Source organism: Equus przewalskii, chromosome 5, assembly GCF_037783145.1.
Source record: "Equus przewalskii isolate Varuska chromosome 5, EquPr2, whole genome shotgun sequence".
Classification (NCBI taxonomy): Eukaryota; Metazoa; Chordata; class Mammalia; order Perissodactyla; family Equidae; genus Equus; species Equus przewalskii.
Genome location: NC_091835.1, coordinates 952,030 through 974,335, shown reverse-complemented (window position 1 = coordinate 974,335; position 22,306 = coordinate 952,030). Strand labels below are relative to the sequence as shown.

Genomic DNA, 22,306 nt, shown 5'->3' with positions numbered 1-22,306 from the left:
TATAATATCACATGAGTTACAACTCAATTTCTGAGAAATCAAGAGCAATTGTCATAAAACAAAAATCCTTGTAAGATGGAAATGCAGCTCTAGAGGCAGTTCGGGTTCCACCCACTTCCCTTATCTCAAAGAGACTGCAAATCCTATGGGGAATATCTGGCCCATCACTAATTCCTAGGACTGAAATTTAAAAAAAAGGGGGCGGGGGAAATGACCATGAGAGTGCTCTCACCAAAAGTCTAGCATCTTGAGTGTCCTTTTCTACAAATATCAGTAAAAAGGCTTTTAAAAAAATCTGAATTCATGACTAGTGTATTATTGTACCTGATTCATGGCAGTAATTTTAAAACAATAGATGTGGAGACTCTATGTATGTGTGTCTATATGTATGTTATATATGTGGGATATTTTACCTCCAGATGGTATAATTTCTAAAGAGCTCTATACAATTGGCTGAAAGTAAGCACTTACATAAATTCTAAATGTAATGGAAACTAGCCCAAATGTTATTCAACTTAATATGATAAAATCAATCTTTGGTGAATGAAAGCTTATTTAAGTTTGTTGGTTTGATTAAGATGGACACGTCCTTAGAGTTATCAACATTGGATATGATGCAAACACATAGCCTTTACTCTATATTTACTGGTCAAATAAGCTGACGTTATCTCTGTTACTAAACTAGTTAACAAAAATAATAACTTAAAAGATGGATAATTTGCCATATGTCTCATTAAGTTTTGAAGGCAATCTAAATACTTATTGGGAGTGAGCAAACTAAATGGATGTGAAAAAGATAAAAATGTGTGAACTTTTTGAAATAATTATGTGTTATGGCATCTATATTTAAGATAACTTCTAAAATCTCTCTGGTAACTTGAAACTTTGGAGTTTTGCTAGGTAAAATTGAATGATAAAAAACTCACTGAATATCTGGGTCATTTTTCAAATAGGATAAAATAAAATACTGAAACATTATCATTAGACATGCCTAGGATTATCTACTTTGGACTTCTTATTACAAAGAAACTAAAAAGTGTTTGGACCTATTAGTAAACATGTATTTATTAAAAATTTTACTATGAAGTAGCATGTTTCTAGAAATTATGAAAAGTCTTTATAAACTTGCCAAGCTACAGAATGCTAATGTAAAAGACAGTTCATAATTGCTTGCTTTTTTGTTTTCACTATGGTCTATAAGGGTTAAAAATTCTAATTAACATATGTAATTAAAGCTACTAAAAATTAATAAGGAAAACATCTTTGTTTTCAAGGAAAATAAAATGTATGTTTTCAGTAAAGAAGGTTTAAAGAATGGGAATATTTTTGTTTTTTTAAGAAAGATAAATTTGTCCTAAAGCACTAGAATGGGAGCAAAAAAGCATGGGACAAATTATAAATGTAAAAAGAAAAGTAGGAAAGGTTTGTGGAAGAGAAACCCTACAAAGAGTTTTATGCATGGTTAAGTTGGTTAAGACTGGAGTAAATATAATTAAGTAGATGAGTTTTAGGTCAAAAATAAGCTGGTGAAAAAATTTGATTTTCTCTCCCTTAAAAGGATAATTTTACTGGACTTTTAGTCTGCTCTTGATAAAGAGGTTATAAAAGATTTTTCTTTAACTTTGAGTAAGTCTACCTTAAAAAACAGAAAACCTGTTTTGTTAAAATAACTTCCTAAATTCAAAAAGACTCAGGTCTCTCTATTAAGATTTTTTTTGACTGTTTTAACTCTCTATTTGCCTTTGACTGTTTCTGTTGTCACTTTGGTTGAATGGATGACTGAGCATTGTTTCACAGTGGATGTTGTTTCTTATTTAATGAAGTGTTTTATACTCTTTTGATATTTTTGACAAGCTTCCTCCAAAATTCAAATCCTAAATGAAGTCTTTCTTTTGATCTGAAGGAAAATTTTTTCTTTGAGGATTTTCAGGGGACCCCTGGGACTACTCTTTCTATTAAGAAAAGACACTAAACTGATTAGGCTTATTTGGCGTGATAAGTTACATGGGAAGCATTGTCAAATAAGTGATGATAAACTTTCTTAGGTGATATTATGTGAGTAAATGTTATTGATATAAATGTTTTAAAAATTATATAACTTTCCTAAAATTCTGATCTGTCCTTGTTGTCAGCCATAATTCTAGTTAATGTCTTGAAGTGTTGTATGTCACAGAAATAGCCTAGTTTCTTTGTCAATTATCTTTTAGAATCTTTTGTCATTTGCAGATAGTTGCTGTTTTACTCTGATGCTTTTGCAAATATGTTTCATCTTCAGAGAGATTCACGGAAGGGATTCTGACATTTATTCTAGAATACAGGTTTCTGGTAAACTTTCAGATTATAAAACTGAACTGGGTAAGAAATTACAGAACTCTAATGGAGAAACTGATGACTTCATGAAACTGCTAACAGAAAATTAGAATCAAGAATCTATTACACAGGACTGAATGAACTGATGAGGATGATTATAATTTTTAAGACTTTTTGAACTTTTGTTTGAAAGATTGTTGATTTTTCCTAATGTTTTGGTTCTTTTCAGATTTAAGGAAATCTTTTTCTCTTTTCCTTAAGCTAACTATGACTTATAGCAATTTGAGTAAAATTATACCTTCGTAAGCAGAGTTGAAACTTTTTTTCTCTCTACCTGATCCCTCCAGAATGTGGAAACTCTTACTGAGTGAGTGTTGTTTTATGGCAATATAGTTATTTGCGTAAGTATAATAAGAATCTGTTCTCCTTATAACAGGACACAATTGGAAACATTGGTTATATTAGCAAGGCTTTGACTGGAACATAATATTTGAGAGAAACATACAAACTCAGATATGACAAGACAGCTTTTGAGAAACAAATGTTGACTTTCTGGAAATATTGGCATGGTACCTTGTTTAAAGGGTTCCCAGAAACCATACTGGGTAAGTAAGGAAGGTCACTTATCTGGCAGGTGCAAGGAACCTCAATATTTTGGGGAACCTCAAGAGAAGAGAGGAATTCCTCCAAATCTCAGGTAGCACAGGTGAAGCCTGATCATGAATCCTTGGCTTGGCTTTTCTGTCCTTGAGAGTCCTTTAAAGTTCAATCTGGATTCCTTACAAAAAGTTCCAGGAAAGCAGATTTAAAAGAGTCTGTATGATCAATGGCTATTCTTGCTCTTCTTATGTAAATAATTGGGCCAAGATCACTGAAACTAAATTTATTTTGCAAACCAGTTAGTCTTAATTTGGTTATCTTTTATTATTTTAGAGGGTGATTTTAGAGAGAAAAATTATGTTTCAATAGAAACTATAGTGCACATTCATGGATATTAGGTTCTAATTCTGTTAATAATTGTCTTTGAGGTTTTTGTTTTATATCTGTTAACTGAATTCTTCTAGTCTCCTGAAATATCTGTCTCAAATCTCCAAACTAACGTTTTCAATTTTTTCCATCATTTTCACTTGGAATCATTGAGAACTGAACCGGACCTTTTTCCTGACGTCTTGCAAACTGAAGCTAGACAACTTGATATTAACTTAAGAGAGATTCATGTCTGCTGCTGTGTAAGATACCTGAAAACCTGATGACATCATCAGAGGCATTTCAACCTGCAGAAGATGCTTCAACTCTGTCACTTAGAAATATTTTTGACTGGCCGCTGCCTGGTCTCAGAAAGGTTTATAATTTGCTCCCACCATTAACCTTCTTTTTCTTTTTGTCTCTCTAGAAATACTTCTTATTAAATACCTGGTTACTTGCTTATATAATATAGGCCTAACTTCAGGAGCCCACCTGAATCACCATCTTCCTAATGACTGGTTCAATGAGATAAACAACCTCTGCCCCTCATCAGCAGGATATCCCTCAAGATTGAGGGGTAAACAACAAAAGGGGGTATTGAAACTGGCAAACAGTTAGACATTGATGATTAAGTAGCTAGGGACTAAAGGTTTTTTTTCCTTTTTGAAATTACTGATTATAGCTTTTAGTTGTCTCCCCACCCAGTGTTAACTGTGCTGTTTAGGCAATATGCTATCTGACTCCCACCAAGTCCCTATAGATAACATCTCCCTGGAGCCTGTGTCACCATGCTAATGGGTGTGTGAGCTGTTCTTCAGGAATTAGAACTCCTTGTCCACTTCAGGTCAGTTGAGACCGCCAACTCATGAACAGATGTCCAATAAGCAACTTTTTGACATCAAGAGGCTAAAAACTACAGACCGCCTTGCCCCCACCCTATAAATATCCCTGAATACCTGTTTCTGGGCAGTGGATTTGAGACTTGTTCTCTTGCTTCCTCACTTGGATGCTGTGTAATTAAACTCTCCCTCTCTGCTGCAATCTTGCTGTCTCAGTGTTTGGCTTTCCAGACAATGGGAAAAATGAACCTGGGTTCAGTAACATTATTATATATGTTAGGTTATGTATAGAAAAAATCTTGAAAAATATATACTAACCTATTACTGCTAGGAATGGAATTATGGAAAATTTACTTTTTCTAAATTATAGACTTCTGCAGTATTTAAATGTTGATGAGCAAGTTTTAGTTTTCTAAACAGAAAAAAAACTTCTTAAAAATCAATTAATTAACACAAGGAGTTATGTCATTCAGTCTTTTGTCCATTACTGTTTTCAGATTAAAAATTTTACTTTTATTTAACATAAAAAAGTAAGACTGTTCCTTAAATAAATGAGTGGCAGTAATTTTTTTTTGAGGAAGATTAGCCATCAATCCTCCTCTTTTTGCTGAGTAAGATTGGCCCTGAGCTAACATCTGTGCTCATCTTCCTCTACTTTATATGTGGGATGCCTGCCACAGCATGGCTTGATAAGCAGTGCATAGGTCCACACCTAGGATCCAAACCAGCAAACCCTGGGCCGCCAAAGCAGAGCACACAAATTTATCTGCTACACCACCAGGCCATCTCCAGTAGTTCTATTTTTTTTTAAGTAAAAATAAACCCACTTCCCATGCCTTTCTTCTCTATTGTTTTGGGGACCTAAAGGAAACAGCAAACTTGTATCATGACATTAGGACTCATATAAAAGACTGTCGGTGCAAAACAACCAATAACCATTCTATAGATAAGAGAGATAAGGTGAGTTTTACTTGAGCCAGAGTGAAGATTATAAGCCAGAAACCTCTTTTCCAGAAAAGAAGAAAGCATTCTGGAGAAGGGTGGCTTTCAGTACAGTCTTATATCTTTTTAGAACAAAGAACATGCATTAAAACACACTCAGGATACATTTTCAAAGTTTCAAAGAGACATTTAGTTGCTAATTAACAGGTCAACATGACCTTGATGTTGGGAAAGGGACTAATACAGGCATTACCAGTAGGGCAAAGGAGGGGAAGTATGCATTCTGAAGAGAGTGCATTCTCTACTTTAATGGTTAAAGCAGATGTACAATGTATGTTCGATGGGCCATAAGTCAGGGTCCTTTAGTGCCAGCTGAATCAGTTTGACTGAACCTGAATAGTTACCCCATATACCTCAATATGTGAAAATCTCTTGACAAGACAAAAATAGTCAACCAAAATTATTTCCTGGACTTTTTCCCTGTCTTCATTAGTCTGACATAGTTAGGCACTTCATTTTTTGGTCCAATCTTCTTCAATGTTAGTTGAAAAAAATTTATCTAATATTGCACATAATGAGTCAAGTAGAAGCCATCAAGTGCAGTATTGATTTAGCAAAGGGAGAAGGGGAGCAGGCACTTCATATTTTCCTGCTTTCCTTGGGAAGGTTAAAGAGAACTTAATTCAACCTGAAGTGGTGTAAATATCCTGAGATGAAGCCCCTTTACCAGAAGTGATGTAGGGGACCTTACTGCTATCTCAAAGCGAAAGCACAGCTTCTGTGAGCAAGTTTACAGCAGCTGGGGGCAGAGGGCAGAGGTGCAAGCATGGGGCAGTGGGAAATGGAACATGCTCCCTGAGCTGGCAAGGAAATTAACAATATCCCCAGAACGATCTTCATCAAATGTTCTTTTCAATACTTAAAGTACTGCTGAGAAAGTAAAAAAGAAGCGTATCTCATCTTGAAATGTCCTTGAATGTTCACTGTTTAATTTTATTTTGGGAACCTCTTGATGCTGGGACAGCTGTAAGGAAACATCTTCCCTTTTCTAGCTTCCTGGGAGGGAACTGAATGATAGGTGAACGCAAACCAGAACTGAGAGGAGCAGAAATCTCCATTCCTGTTCAGGATTAGGGAGAATCAACCTTACAAAGATATAGTTCCATTCTACAAAACCCAGGGGATAAATAGAATAGAGATACCGGGCTTTGAACTTCTTTATTTGGGAAGTGTTATAGAATTGCTAGGTGATTTTAGTTCTCACAAGCATGAGTCTTTCACTGAGGATTCCTCTTATTCAACATTTCCTTCTTTTATTTGTCCATTTACTCAATGAATATGTATTAAGTGCTCACTATGTCCAAAGCACTGCTAAGTACTCATGAGAGCATGTCACAGATGCTTAACACCCAGGAATACTATTAATAGGTTTCTCCTACTCACACAGAGGGAAGAATGGACATTACTCCTCCTCCTTGCATTCTGGCTGCCAACTCTCATTTCTGTCTGCATCGGGCCTGCTCTGGATAGCATTAACCTTTAACTAGTTGCTTTTAATCTGCATGAAGTGATTCAACAGTGGTTAGGACTATATGTGAATTAGGAGTCAATAAGTTTTGAATAGCACTTTCAGGCCCTCTCATATAGAAAAAATTTTAAACAATTTAATGCAGTGGTTCATAAACTTTACTGTACCTTGGAATCACCTGGAAGGTTCTTTAAAACCCTGATGCCCCAGCTGCATCCATACTAGGTAAATCATAATCTCTGGGAGTGAGACCAGGCAACAGTATTTTTTTACAACTCCCCACGTGATTTCAGTACGTGGCCAAGGGTGAGAACCAATGCTTAACGAAACTTGGGACAACTATGTCCTTGCATCTGGGATTTGCTTTACCTTATTCTCTAGGTTTTTGTTTGTTTGTTGGTGGGTTTGTTTGTTTATTTTTTGCTATATTTCTGACAGCTTGGTTGCTGGAAATTTCACACAGTGAACACTAGGGTGTCTTTTCTAAAGATCATAGATATTTAGATATATAATCATGTGTTGCTTAATAATGGGGATATGTTCAGAGAAATGCATTGTTAGGCAATTTTGCCATTACGCAAACATCATAGCATGCACTTACACAAACCTAGATGGTATAGCCTACTATACACATAGGCTATATGGCACTAACTTTTTGGGACCACTGACATGTATGAGGTCTGTTGTTGACTGAAATGTTGCATAACTAGTTATTAGAACTCAGAGTAGTCAGTCCAGCCATTCCAAGATAGCCAATGCCAAGCGTCAAGACCTGTATTTCTCCAACCAAGGGTAGAACATGAGGGAAATTCCAAAGCACTTACAGAAACTTAATCAGCAAATCTCTAAGCACTTGCCTAGTGATCAAAGTGTAGGAACTACATCATATACAGAAATAAAGCTAGCCACCCTCAGCATGCTCCTTCCTTCATCTCTTCCTCCCCTCCTTTTCCTGAACTCTTTTGCAACACTACAAAGGCAAATGGAAAGAGCAGAAGAGCAAATATTTGTGAAATGTTTATATCTAAAAGATTATTTAGAATATGTGGGGGAAGCAGTTTAGAAATTCTTAAGAGACTAATTCTCCCTTTTATGAACCTAGATGTATTTCCCAGGGTCTTCATTTTCAATACCCAAAGTTTTATACCTAAATCAAACATTACACCCAAACAATACATGGGGCCAAAAATGACCTAATGAAACCAACTCACTTTCACAGATGAAAGTGAGGAAGGAGTACATCTGATTTCACACAAAACGGTCACCTGGATAAAAGGTGCAGTCAGTGTTGGAAACAGCAGGAGTTCATATAAAGAGGAACTCCAGCACAAATGTAGCACAAATGCTGTTTGCACACATGCTGAGCATTGTCATAGCTCTGTCCCAATTCTCACCATCAAAAGACCAAGTTTATAGTTCTCAGAAGATGTCAGCACTTCATTTGAATTTTTTAAATTATGAAATATTCTGCAAAGTAAAAATAAAACAAAAACCTATACACCTAAAGTCAAACACAAGAAATAAAACGTTAAAACTACAACAAATTCCCTCTCTCTACCTACCCCAGATCCCATTTTCCCTCCCTCCCTCCCTCCTACAAAGAAAATTTCTGTATTAAATTTGAGGTTTGTCATTTTCATTAATATTGTTGTTTATTCTGTCTGTTCAGGCCATAAACAATATATAATATTGGTTTGCATGTGTTAAGCTATAAAATGGAATCAAACGCTGTGTGCTTATACAATTTGCTTTTTATCTTTCAATGTAATATCTGTGAGACTCGTCTGTATTGATATATGTACTGTTTTATTCATTTTTGCTTCTGTAGAATATTCCATCGTATGAGTTACATCGATATTTCATATTTTTAACAGTTTGTATTGTCATCCATTTGTGTTTTTACCTTTTATGGTTTTCAAATTTTTCACTATAACGATGCTGCTGTGCACATTTTTGTGCTCGTATGGTTGCATATTCCTAATATATATATACCCAGGACTGGAATTACTGGACCACATACAATTTCAATTCTACTGTATATTGTTAAATTGATCTACAAAGTAGTTATTCCATAAATGTATACTCCCACAAGCACTGGATGAGAGTCCCTAATTTTAATTTTCTGGCAACGCTCTAGGAATTCTCTAGCAAAGCTTAGCCAGCACATCGCTTAAATGAGAATCACAATGAATGGCATTCTTCTGGTATAAAATGTCACTCGATGCTCCATTGCTAAAGTTGGATCTTACAGTCTCTGAACCTTTTAAGGAAAGATAACTTGGGTAGGTATTATTGGAGTGTAGATATTTTTAAAATTCCAAAAGCATTTTACAAATAAGTAGAACATGAATTTAATGATGGTAGTTGGGTCCATAGGGATAACATTTATAGAATAGTTTTAGTGATGAATTTTGACTCAGGCAAGTAGGCACAGGATTAAAAATACCCATTCTGTTTAGGCATTAAATTTAATCGTTGGAATAAACTCCACCAAATGCAAATACTTTTTTTAAGCCAGAGAAGAAGAAAGGAGTAAAACTGCCCATGTGTGAAAGTGAAGGAATCTCTGGCTAGTGCTGGATGGGTCTGGGGTCTGATGGGCATCTACCCAGACCATGAAAGTTAAAAGTTAACAGCATGTTTAATTCTTTTTGATTAAAATTGATGTGTATTTCTGAAGGTGGGCAATTGTGCATATAAGTCACAGCATAAAACCAGCCCTCAGGTTCATGAGGGAGAAAACGTCATCCCTTTGTTTATTTCTTCACTCTCTCATTCAAAAAAATTATATTTGTGGAGAACCTTCTACGCGTCTGTTATTTATGCAGGCACAGTGGTAGGCCAAGGGAGATGTCTGTGCATGCAGAAATTGATATGAATAAACACAAACAATACTGTTTTCTTGCATGCAGATCTCTACTAAGGTGTCTCTGTGTCCTGAGACGTCTCCTTACAAGAGAATTGACATTGCTATTGGCCGACTGAGGGAGAGAAACAGGATGAAACACCCTAGAAACCAAAAGACTCAACCACGTTGGGATTTATGGAAGCCAGCCTCCAACACGACCTCCTCCTGGTATTCACACCCTTGCGTAGTCCCCTCCCACACTGAATACACACGAGTAACATATGGCATATGGAAAATACAGGCGTGTGACTCCCGAGGCTCTGTCATAAAGGACACTGCAGCTTCAGCTCGCTCTCTTGGATCACTTTCTCTGGAGGAAGCCAGCTGCTGTTTTGTGAAGACACTCAAGCAGCCATCCAGGGAGACCCACAAGGCAAGGAACTGAATCTTCCCATCAATAGCTAGCCCCTACGAGCTAGCCGCATGTGGACCACCCAGGAAGTGGGTCCTCCAGCCCTGGTCAAGTCTGCAGGTGACAACAGCCCCAACTGACATCTTGATTACAACATCAAGAGGGCCTCTGAGCCAGAACCACTCACTTAAGCTGGTCCTGAGTTTCTGATCCATAGCAACTGTGGGGAATAACAAATGTTTATTGTTGTGTGGGGCTGTTAAATTTTAGGTAATTTGTTAGGCAGCAATAGATAACTAATACAGGGCTGGAAAGAGAAAATGAGAGTGATTCTTTCTCCCTTTCTCCAAAACTGTAACAATGCTTCTCTTTATTTTTTTTATTTAAAAAATAAATAAAACAGTCTCCCACAGAGAAAAACATCTGAGACACCAGCCTCAGGGAAAAGCTAGTATAGTAAAAAGGAAAAAAAAAGTGTCACCCAAAATGAGTTTCTTTATTCTCTTATTCAACAAATATTCATTGAGTGTACCATATGTCAGAAACTGTGCTGAGTTAGAGGACTACAAACATGCGCAAGAGCCATGAGTGCTGCCTCATGGAATTTACTTTATAACCAGAGATGCACAATAATCGAGTAAACAAATAATGAAATTCTTATAAATGCCGTGAGTCCACCAAACGGAGTGCTGCAGTATGAGTGGGGGGAGTAGAATCTACTTTAGATAGTGTGGTAGGCAAGGCCTTTCCGAGGAGATGACATCTAAACCAAGACTTGAAGGACAGGAAAAAACAGTCATTGAAAGAAAGGTGGGGAGGGCAAGCCAGGGAGAAAGAATGGCATATCCAAAGGTCCTGAGGTACAGAGACACAGCAAATGAACTGAAGAAGCCAGAATGACAAGCCAGGTGTGAGGAGGATAGTAGCATGAGGGGAGATGGAAGCTTATCTATTTTTCTTCAACATTCTAGGAAAAATAGATCATCATGAGAAGGCAGACTATAAAAATTCTGTTCACACACAATGCCTGTAGACGGGCCCTCTCCTTCACACCGAAAGACATATAATTTGAGAGAAGAAATGGGATCAAACCACACACCAAACCTGAACACTGAGAACCTGCTGACTCCTCACTCTTCCAAGCCCCACGCAGAGGTCCTCCTCCCTTTGCCAGGACATCTTGCATTTCTGGACCTACAATATCGATGCACAGCCCTGTCAATGGTCTCTGCACCTACAATGGCAGAGTCCAGTCTTAAAGCTGGAGAAACGTACAAGAATATGTATACATCTCAAAAGACAAAATCTGAGGGAAAACCTAAGGCATATTGGATTTAACAATTATTAGAGACATAAAAAGTTTTAGTTGGAAAGTTTTTGGCGCTTCTCAGGGGATTATGTGACAGCTTTAGAGTTCGAAGACCAAGTTTCCTGAAAGTTCAGACTTAAAATTCTGTTTCTGTGTAAGACCTTTCCGACTCTGTTTGCTGAAGAAAGAGAGTGTGAAATGTAAAGCCTTGAAGTCACACTGTAACATTGCTGGCTAGCCAGGTGTTGAGGGACCTCATGCTATTTACTTAGCCGCGTCGTAATGCCCTTTCCAATCCCAAATTCATTCTTGCCATTAGATTATTGAAATGGGACTTGGGAGATATACAGTCTATTTCAACAAACAGCAATCTGGTTCTTCCTCTACACATTCAGGGGAGGGAAAAAAAATCACCCTGCCAACTGGTACACAGGCTATGTGCGTGGAAGCTGCAAGGATTCTAACCACCACAAGGACACCAGGGTATTTTAATATATACAACGCAAAGTGTCAGAAGAAGCATCTTATGAGGGATTTAACCTGTTCATTTGAACGGCAGGAACGGTCCCATGGGGCTCACCTCCAGGGCAGACAATGTTTTCACTCTGTAAAGAATCCCACTTGATGAGAATCAATCTCTGTGCTTGGTCTTGACTACAAATAGTTCATTACAAGCTAAGGAAAGGGCCATGGCAAGTCCATTTTGCCTTATTCCCAGCTGTAATGGTCCCATCTTCCTCCAGATAAGAAAAGCTCACACTCTTTTGATGTAAAAGAATGTGTCACGCAATTAAAAAGCTGGAAATCGTACGTTGAAATTTATAATTACTGAGGAACAGGTGTCTTGCATTTTTTAATCCTGATGCTGGTTTACAGCAGGACAAGCATGCCCTTTGTGCTGTCCTCTCCTCTAAACTCCTCCAAACACTCCCACTGAGGCTGCTGTCCCTAGAGAATGCCTAACGTGCCACAGTGTGGCCTCCCGGAGACACGGATCCTCTCCTGGGCCCAAATTAGAAAACCTTGACCAGGACAAGAAGAAACAAATGCACCGTCAGCCATGGGCTATTCCTGTCCCTGCAGTTGCTGCCATCCTCAGAATGGGGAGAGCCACACTCATGTCTGAAGCCCCTAAAACAGGCTTGAAAATAGGGTCCCTCTGTCCCTATGATTTCATCCAGTGTTATCCATTTTACTTTGGAGGGTGGTATTACTTCTTTTCCTTATTGAACTTTTTATTAAAGTATAACATACATTCAGAAAAGCGCAAAAACCTTAAGCGCACGGCTTGATGAGTTATCACAAAGGGAATAGATCCACGTAACCCCTTCGCTCTCCATCACTAGCCCACCCTTCTCGCAGAGCTAACCACCATCTGCCTTCAAATGCCACCAGTTAGTGTCACTTGGTTTTGAACTTTATTTGAGTAACATCATACAGTAGATATTTTTTCACCTGAGTTCTTTAACTCAACACGACGATGTGAGATTGATCTGCATAGAACTATGTACCTGTGGTCTGTTCATTCTTATCTCTGTGTAATATATCATCAGATGAATGCATCGTACTTTACTCGTCCTTTCTAGTGTGGATGGACATTTGAGTTGTTTCCAGTTTTGTCCTATTATGAATAATGTTGCTAAGAATGTTTACATACATCTTTATGCACATGTGTAGATGTTTTTGTAGGGCATATACCTAGGAGTGGAATTACTGGCTTTTAAGATATACACATATTTAGAATTTCTTCTTAACATTTTTGCCCTGGAAGACATTTTGCACTTTATTTCCCAGAAAAGTATCAACTCCCAAAAGACTCTTCCGCAGGATTTTTTTGGAGCTACACTAAGTACTGTAGGATGACAGTGGGCTGCCATACGGTCATTGTCTTTCGGGGCCTTCTCCGAAGGTCACCAGAGGCGCTCCTGAGCAGAAGTCGCACCAGCAGGTGAGCGTCCTCCTCCACCTCAGCCCCTCTTCTTGCGGAAGCATCCAGACTGCGCGCCCTTCTGTGCCCCCGTCTGGGATTTCCTGTCCCCTTCATCTTCCACTCTTGCCAGAATCACATACTACGGTATCAGAATTACACAATGAAGCAAGCTCTGAGCAATTTTAATCACTATAAATGTCCTTCCTTGAGAAACCTTACACCCCCACCGCCAAGGGAAGCAGCATGCTAACCATGTACAGAATCACGCTGACTCCGTTTCCACGTGGCTCACCATCTCCCTCAGAAGACGGGATTCCTAAGCTCTGGCCCCAGCTTGCCCAGGATGTGGCATGACCTCTAACAAGGTAACTCTAAGAGCAAAAGCAGAAAAATAATACCAGTCTCCTACTTACGCAGGGATGGGATTTATTGAGTGTTAAAGAAATAATACAGATTAAAAACTTAGTGATGAAAGGAGTATAAATATCCCCAAAAATCAGTCATCTTATTATCCCTTCCTGGTCCTTTAGCGAGCTTGTACATGTTCTTAAGAGGGAGCATTTCAGAAGCCTTCCGCAGTACCTCACGATCCCCAGCTGGTAAGTTAATTATTTTTAACTGGAAATCTCTTCATTCATCCCCGTTAGTCTTATATTAAGAACAACTGATGACTATTTTCTTAATAGTGACACTTTATGTAATTAAATTGCTTTTAAGCCACCATTTTTCCTTCCTTTGACTAAATAATGCCAAAGCCTTAATCTTTACGGAATGGCTTCTAATAGGCAATTCTCTTCTCATTGCCGTTCTTCTCATCTAGCCATCCAAGTTTTTCCTAGTTCTCGAATTTTGGTGCGCCAAACTGTCTTGGGTCACAATTATAATCGGCCAGCACCAAAAGCCATAGCATTCTTTCATTCGTTGACCCGTCCAAGGAATACTTGCTTTGAGCTTATTATGAGATGGGAGCTTGAGATTCAGTGTAGGACCAGATGTATGAGTCCTTGAGATCATAGAGCTCACTTCCTAAATACATTAGAAAACAAATTAAAGATATAAAACTTATAAAGGCTATGAGGAAAATAAAACCTAATGCTGGCCTAAGGAATGATCAAGATAGCAGCTGCTTAAGATAGCATGATTGGGGAAGGTCTTTCTGAAGACCTTGGACTAAAATCTGAATGATCTTAGGAGGCAGCCACGAAAAGACGTGTGGAAGGTGCTCCAGGCAAAGGAGGCAGCAGTGGCAGGCCCTGAGTTGGGAAGGTCAGTGTGACTGCAGCATGCTCTGGAAGGGAAAGGAGTAGTGAGGGGACCCCTGAGGAGGCAGTTGTGGACCAGATCAAATCCAGCTTGGTTGGCTTTCGTTCATCTTTCAAGTTCTATAGGTAATGATTCTTTTAATGAATGATCATACGCATAAGTTTTCTCTGGTTAGTAAATGCCAGGAGGGTGAGCCTATCACTATTGTGCTCTCTTTTCCACTTTGTGGTTCCCAGGCCTCGCAAGGTCTCTCTGCCCTCAGCATCGCTAGCGTCTTAGTAGTTCCTTTCTGTTTTTCAGCCCTTCTTCTTCTGAAACATAACTTTTGAATGGATCATTTTTTACAAGCCAAGATTGAATTCTACCATAACTGAAGAGCTGAGACACAATCCACACAGTTTTTCTCAGGTACTTATCCTTCCCTCAGCCAATAGGAAGCCGTAGTTAAGAGCTTAGGTGTAGACTGCATCAAAACCAGGCTCTATTTCTGTTTTTGACACTTTTACTGTGTGTAACTAGCACATTACTTTACCTTTCTGACTTTTTGATCTGCAAAGTGAAAATTATATACCTACCTCAGAGTTGTTGTGAGGATTCATGGAGCTAATATACCTGAACCCTCAATAGATGGCCATTAATAATAACGGTGCTGTTCAAAAATCAAAAACCATAGAACTTTGCAGTAAAAAGAGATGTTGAATCTTACCCCACTTATTCCTCTCATTTTGTATTTAAGCCTCTCTGAAGTTAAAATAGTTGTCAGTGGTTGAATAATTAGTTAGAAGTAAGCCAGATCTCCCTAGTCAATCTTCCAATAGAGGAATAATTCAACTATTCACCTCTTGTTTTAAGTTTGAGGTTAGGATTTATGAACTATGTAATGATTATCTGAATAAATCACAAATACAGTGTGATTCCTGATGGGGCCAATTGTGATTAAAATAATGTGTGGTTTACTAAATGCTACTTGTTAGGGCTTCAGAGATTCAGAACCATGAACACTACTTTTTATTCAATTTATTAAGTGGGAAAAGTCAATAGGATGATGTGATTTCCATATAGATCTCATCCACCAAATGTGGACTATAATTTATAGACAAAGCTCAGACAAGGAAATAAATTGCAGGTGATAGAAGAGCTTTGGTAAGCAGATTATTGGGCAAAGTGGATATGTCAACTAAGGGCTAAAATCTAGAGAAGTAGCTGTTGGTGCATGGAATTATGTGCAGGCCACTTTTATTTAAGTGCCTGTCATTGGCAAGTTTTCATGTAGTTATCACACAGACATGAACTGAGCTATGTATGCGTAAGGGAAAAAAGTCCTGAACTTCAAGTGAAAGTTTAACAAGTGGCCTTTTACATGAACTCTGCATATTGTACTTATATCTAATCCATATTGTTGGCTTTTAAAATTATTTTGTTATTTATTTATTTATTGTGTAAGCAAACCACAATCACAGAAGAAAAATAGGAAATATAGATAAGCAAAAGGAAATTCACTCATAATTTTGCCACTCAGAAATAACTATTAACATCTTGCTGTTTACACACACACGTTAATTCTTCACACATCCAAGTTCATTCTTATTTTACCTAAAAAGATATATCCAAGGGAAGTGATACAAACTTTTAAACCTAATATAGTGCTTCATTATACCAAGAAAGTGATTCTCACAAATGAAAAAGACATTTCCTATGAAGAACTTCAAATTTTCACAATTATTGTCCACTCTATACTGAATGAACCAACAATCCTTTTCTTCAGGAATGCATAAGGGATTTATGACAGCACATTCCATTCTAATTCAACAGAACTTTACTAAACACCTTTAATGATCCCAATATTTGGGGAAATACAAAATAAATATCTATGATGTTGAGAAACTGCATCTGCAAGGAACACACATCAACTCAATTACTTGGGCAAAATGATTGGTAGGAGGCAAGAAATGCATGTTGAGTTTCTGGTGCTGACGAGGCCAATGTCCCTCTTATTTGAAGTTTTCACTATGAAGTGAGAATAACATGATCTGTCTCCCCCCTTCCTCACAAGAGGAAAGATCGCTAAAACCCTTTACACATTTTGTGTTCTCAAGACTTTTTTTGTTTGCTATCGCTTACCTTTTGTTACAGTCTGCTGAATCCATGGCATTCCTCAGTTGCTTTGCAGATACAGACTCAACTGAGAAGGCAAATTTTTAAATTTCAAATATCTTTTGACTTGCCAGAAAAGAAAGACAATTAAGCAGCCACCTTTAATCTATTTTTCCATTTTACTCTCATTTGATTTTCTTCTAACTTGCTTCAGTGTTTCTTCTATGTCAGTTGGCTTCATTTCTATGGCAGCCCTGTTAAGATGGCTTGTGCACGACTCCTCCCTTTGCCTGGAAGCCTCGTCCCCCTCACCTGTTACCTCCTCTCTTCCTGTTCTCAACCCAATCGCCCTTTCCCCAGGGAGGACCTCGCTGATGCCCACAAGCTTTTCCAACTCCACGTTCTCATAGCCACATTTATAGCCTCTTTCAAACACTCATCTCAGTTATACCTTGATGTTTATTTGGGTGATCACTTACCAGTGTTTCTGTCCCTCACCAGATTGTTAGCTCAGGTTTTTACTCACAACTGTATCTGCAGCATCCAGCACAGTGCGTGGGACACAGTAGGTACTTAATAAATGTTTGTTGAATAAAATTCCCTGAGACCCAAGAGGCTTTTTTTTTAACCTAATTTGATTGTCTTTCTGATCTTTTTTCAGTACTCTGTACAAAGTGTTGCGTGTGCTAAATGCATGGCACTCAGTAAGTAGACACTAGGGAACTCCACTACACATTTGCATTAATATAATTTTTTCAAAATCATAAATAATATCTTTTTTACCCATTCCATGTCTAAAGTGAGTAGTTCATCAACAAAAACAGGTTGTTCTAAACCCGGCTCAGTTAATCGGCAATATTACAACAGGCGCTGTATATTGCACTATCACCAAAATAGGAGCACAGAATAAATCTATACTCTGTCTGTGGCTTAGGGAGAGACCCTACACCTGAGAAATAAGAATACCAAGTTAGCTCACGGCCCTGGTTAAAACAGGAATCCGAAAATTCTAATAAATCTTGTTGTCACTTATTCACTTGCTAATTGACACACTTATTTTTTAAATTGACTTTTTAAAAATCATCTTGCTTTTCCTCGTGGTTTCAAATAGAATTCGTTTAATTGATGCAGTTACATGTTATTATCCAAAGTTATCTATTCATCATAAACTTTGAGCATCTAATATGCATCAGCCGTAACACTGTGTCATCACAATTAAAGAAATCCAGCCCAAACAGGAGTTTCCACATTTCGTTCACTTCTCTCTCTCTAAAACATCAAAGAACTCCAAGAACTTTGTTCACTACAACTCATTACAATTTCCTGTCGTCTCTCATTCTCTAGTACTGCAAAATTCCCAAGTCTCTCCCTTTCTCCCTTCTACCCCTAGAGACCTCCTCCCTGTCCAGCTGTCTTGGTCCCCCACCCCCATTCGGTGTCCCCCATAGCACACTCCAGAAAGTTCTCACCTGCCTTCCAATGTAACCCTTGAGCGATGGGGGTCTTTGTTTTGATTGCTTTCCTCACAGGAACTACTCAGAAGATTTTCTCTTCCATCCGAGGACAAAAGGTGAAGGGGGAAGCTGTGAATCTACATATATAAAAATTTTTCACATCACAATTATAAGCATTCAAAACTCACCTCCTTTGATAAATAATCAGAAGCTCTTAGCATGATCTAATTCTCCAGGGCTATACCTGGTTGCCAAAGAAAGGGCAGGGGGTGTGCATTGTCAATGAGACTGTGTGTCCTTGTAGGGGGCGTGTGTGTGCAAATGCAGAGGGTTTCTATCCCAGAGATCCACAGATCAGGCAGAACTGAGGGAGAGGAGAGGAAGGGACAGTGGCATCAAAGGGAGAGCATAGCAATGAGTGCAGTGGTCAAAGTGAGTCCCTGTGGCCTCTCTTTCCAGGTCCCCAGCCCCTTTCTCCCATCACCTTTCCACTGCAGCACACACAGCCATGGACATTTTGGGAAGTGCAGTGACATCATCTTTCAAATTCGTATCCTAAATCTTGATATCATGCTTCATTTTCTGAGGGATAATGGGAAGTAGTCTTCCTAATCTTCTCCTACTGTCCTTGAATCTACACTCGGCTTGAATCTTTCTGAAGTTCTGATAGCTCCTTTCTTACCTATCTGAACAGTAGCCAACCCAGACGTGCATTCATATGTGCATAAAGAATTACACAGATTTGTGTGGGTATATTTACATATGTGGTATCAGACTATACATCATATTCTGCAACTTGCTGTTTTCATGTCTTAGAGATCTTTCCAAATCAGTATATATTGACCTACCTCATTATTCCGTAGAATTATATAGAAAAAACATGTACCATGTCACTTTCACTGACGTTTTATTGATAGGCATTGATGTTGTGATCTTTTTCCTATTAGAAACAGTGCTGTAGTAATATCATTGTACTGGCTCCTGGTCCCTAGGAGTGAGTCTTTCTCTATGGTTAGTGTTTCTCAAATCTGGCTTCACATTAGAATCATCTGGGGAAATTTTAAAAGTACTTACTGCCCATGCTCCCCTCTTCTCCCCCCACCAAACCAGTTAACAGAATCTCTGGGAGTGGATCCCAGGCATGGGTATTTAATAATCTCCACAAATCACCACTAATTATGAAGAACTGGAATTGCTGAATTGAAGGGTACATGCATTTTACATTTTGAACTCATGTTGTAAATAGTTCCGTTTTATAAATTGCTAATTATATGGTGTCATTACTTCCCCTGCTCTAAGTTAGTTTATCAGGAAATCTAAAAGTATAAACCAAGTACCAGAAAAGGATCTCCTTCTAGGCTGAAATGGCAGCATCTTGGGGATTCCTACATAAAGAGGGTGTCCACTCCACCTCACGTAATTATTTTCATGACACTCACTTTGTTTTCCTTGTATTCCTTGTGACAATTTGCAATCATTTCATCTAGTAAATTGTTATCTTTCACAGCCCTCAATCTTCAACAGAATTCCAAGAGAACAGGAACCATGTCCATCTTGTTCACTAAGTAACCCTAACGCCTGTTATAACAGGGCCCTGCAGATACTAGGTGGTCAATGTGTGTGGAGTAACTAAATCCCCGTGGTTGCCTGGTCAGTGGTTAAGCATGTTATCTGTCATAAGGACCAGGGAAACGATGGGGGAATACTGGTTTCTTCCATGCCCAAGCCCAACATTTCTAAATAGAAAACAAGCATTTTATCTTAGCCAAAAAGAACCTAAAAACTTACATTGTCATACAAGAAACAGATAAATGTATGGTGAATCTTGACCATGTGGTAAAAAAGAAAACCACAAAGGGATTAGAAGATAGAATATGATGAGCCACGTTTAGCAATGAGTTTTCCCCTCCTCTACCATTCCCGTGTGCCCTGGTGAGCATCTAAAAAAACTCATACAGCACATAGTACAGTTAAGCGTGCGAACACTTACTTGGAAGATCTGGGCACAGAGCGTGTCATCTGTCACCGAGAGGAGAATTCCTCAGCTGTTGCTCTTCTTGCACCGACAAGTAAGTCTTGTCACACAGTCCTATAAAAAGGGGGGGTCAAGAGAGAAATTTCATTTTTATTGTGATTATCATGTTAAATTACTCAAGATCACAGTTTCAGAAAGCCACCACATTCTTCCTTCTCCACAGATCATTTCTGTGTGTAACTAATAATGCCCAACGACATAGGCACTGTATCCAACAGGACTAACCATTTCAAAAAAGGCCAAAAGGCCTCAGTGCTACAAACTGGGACCATGTTTAGACCTTCCTTCTATAACTTATCTGACCAAAACACAAAGAAGACTGACTATGGAGAAGTGAGGTCTCGCACCTCTCTTCTTTGAAGTTTCGGGGTGAATTATTTTTAATTTTTTTAGTTCCTCGGTTTTTTAAAAATAATTTTTGATTTTAGAATACTTTTAGAATTACAGAAAAGTTAAGGGAGTTTTCATGTACTCCACACCCCATTTCCTCCATTGTTAATGTCTTAATTTAGTGTGATCACTTTAGTATTTGTCACAACTAATGGACCAATGTTGACACATTGTTACCAGCTAAAGTCTATGCTATATTCAGATTTCCTTAGTTTTTGCCTAATGTCCCTTTTTTATTCTGGTTTTCCATCTAGGATACCACATATTTACCCACTATGTTTCCTTAGGCATCTGGAGGCAGTGACAGTTTCTCAGATTTTCCTTGTTTTTGATAATCTTGAAACGCTCCTACAGCCACCTGGCCAAGGTTAGTGTCAACAGTCGTGTTGTCTCGATAGCCTGTGCCCGGATATGATACGAATAGCACTCTGCCTTGGTGGTTCCTACCGTTCAAGTAGAAAGTTCTACACCAACATATTTCCTCTGTGAATTCATAAATCCATGATATATATTTGGTAGCACAAAGGTATTTAAATATGCAGTGAGATCAAGCCACAGACCCCTTACTATGAAATAAAGTGTTCCTCTTTCAAGTTGTTTTGCTCAGAACACAGAAGGCTCTTTTACTTCTAAACCTGTCGTGGATTTTAAGGCATTCTGTACATGGAGCAAAGTATTAATGTAGGCTGTGAGTTAAAGCAAGAGCATAGTCATCGCTCAGCAATTGCAGAAAACCCCCATCTATACTTTAATAGTTCAAAGGAAAACAGTTGGACAAATTTCTATTTACAGAAATAGTGTTTCTATTATAAAACACATCATTATCTTTTTAATTCTTTTCTCTTTATTTAAACTTGAGACAAGTGATATACTTCGATAAAATACGTTCAGATTCTCATGGCTGCCTTGTCTGTGAGCAGCTGTTTCACGTAATGCCTGAGTCCTTGGGGTGGCAGCACCGGGGAGAGAGCCAAACCAAAGCTTCTCCAGAACACACGTGGATAAAATAATCCAGCAGGTCAGGCCACCACGGGAGGTAGGAGACTGATTAACTGTGGGTCAGTTGTGACTTCAGTGAATTATTGCTAATATAAGAGTCTCCATCTCTCTGAGCTGTGATTTATAGAGAGCAGGGGCGACCTTCCCCAAGTTGGGGAATGTTTTCATTGTCAAATCCAAAGGAAATAGCTGATAAATCTACATCTTTAAACACAACTTAAGTCACAATTAGAATATATGTGTGTATTTACACATATGCATGTATAAACACATATGTATATATGTATGTATGTATGTGTGTGTGTGTATATACATGCTGTTATATATGTATTGCATAAGTATGCTCTTTTAAAATCCCAAACCAGCTGCTGGGTTGTTTCTACGAATTAATAACTACTCATTAATTAAATATCTCAAAAGTTAAAAGAACAGAAGTGAGGCTGGAACATTGGTTAATCTCATGCTTCTTACTATGAGAGTGTAGCTTGGCAAGTGGAGGAAGCCAAGGACAGAAAAGGAAAAACTTTCAAGCTACTCACCAAAACTTACAACATATTGATAAAGTCCTTTTCTCTCTTTATCTTTCTGGTCATTTAGGTAAATTTAAAATTTATCTTATCTCCCTAGTATGGTTAAAAAATCTAGGTGATAAATAATTAGGCTTAATGCCATTTAGGAAGTGAAAGAAAGAAGTATTTACTTTGATCGAAAGTTACTTTACTATTAGAAAAGTTGTTTTGCAAGAAGGTAAATCTTGCTGTCATTTCCATCCCATTTTATATTTTTCTAAATTATAGAAAGAGAATTAAGTTATAGGAAGTAGTTTTAAATTAGTTTTGTTTAACATACAGTTCACTACAATTGAAAAAGAGAGAGAGAGCCAGAGCTTGTGCTCCCTAGAAGGACAGCCACTTTAAGACTTGACGGGCTTTCCTTATACGTCTGCTTTTTATTTTTAAACACCAGCACCTCTTTGCTGACCAACAT

General features: G+C 38.2%; 2 long non-coding RNA genes across 4 annotated transcripts in view; one reads left to right on the top strand and one right to left on the bottom strand.

Moving 5' to 3' along the window:
• Positions 1 to 22,306, bottom strand: part of LOC103567835 (uncharacterized) — a 50,547-nt gene that overhangs the window by 25,433 nt on the left and 2,808 nt on the right. For all 3 annotated transcript variants that reach the window (XR_011540155.1, XR_011540154.1, XR_011540153.1), the window contains exons 3-5: positions 19,886 to 19,984; positions 17,911 to 18,032; positions 16,469 to 16,529 (exon numbers count right to left, since the gene is read on the bottom strand). This is a non-coding gene — a long non-coding RNA (uncharacterized lncRNA). The remainder of the gene's footprint in view (positions 1 to 16,468; positions 16,530 to 17,910; positions 18,033 to 19,885; positions 19,985 to 22,306) is intronic.
• LOC103567834 (uncharacterized) lies at positions 13,557 to 20,690 on the top strand. The gene is made up of 3 exons (XR_548789.2): positions 13,557 to 13,683; positions 14,648 to 14,755; positions 20,575 to 20,690. It is a non-coding gene; the product is annotated as an uncharacterized lncRNA (long non-coding RNA).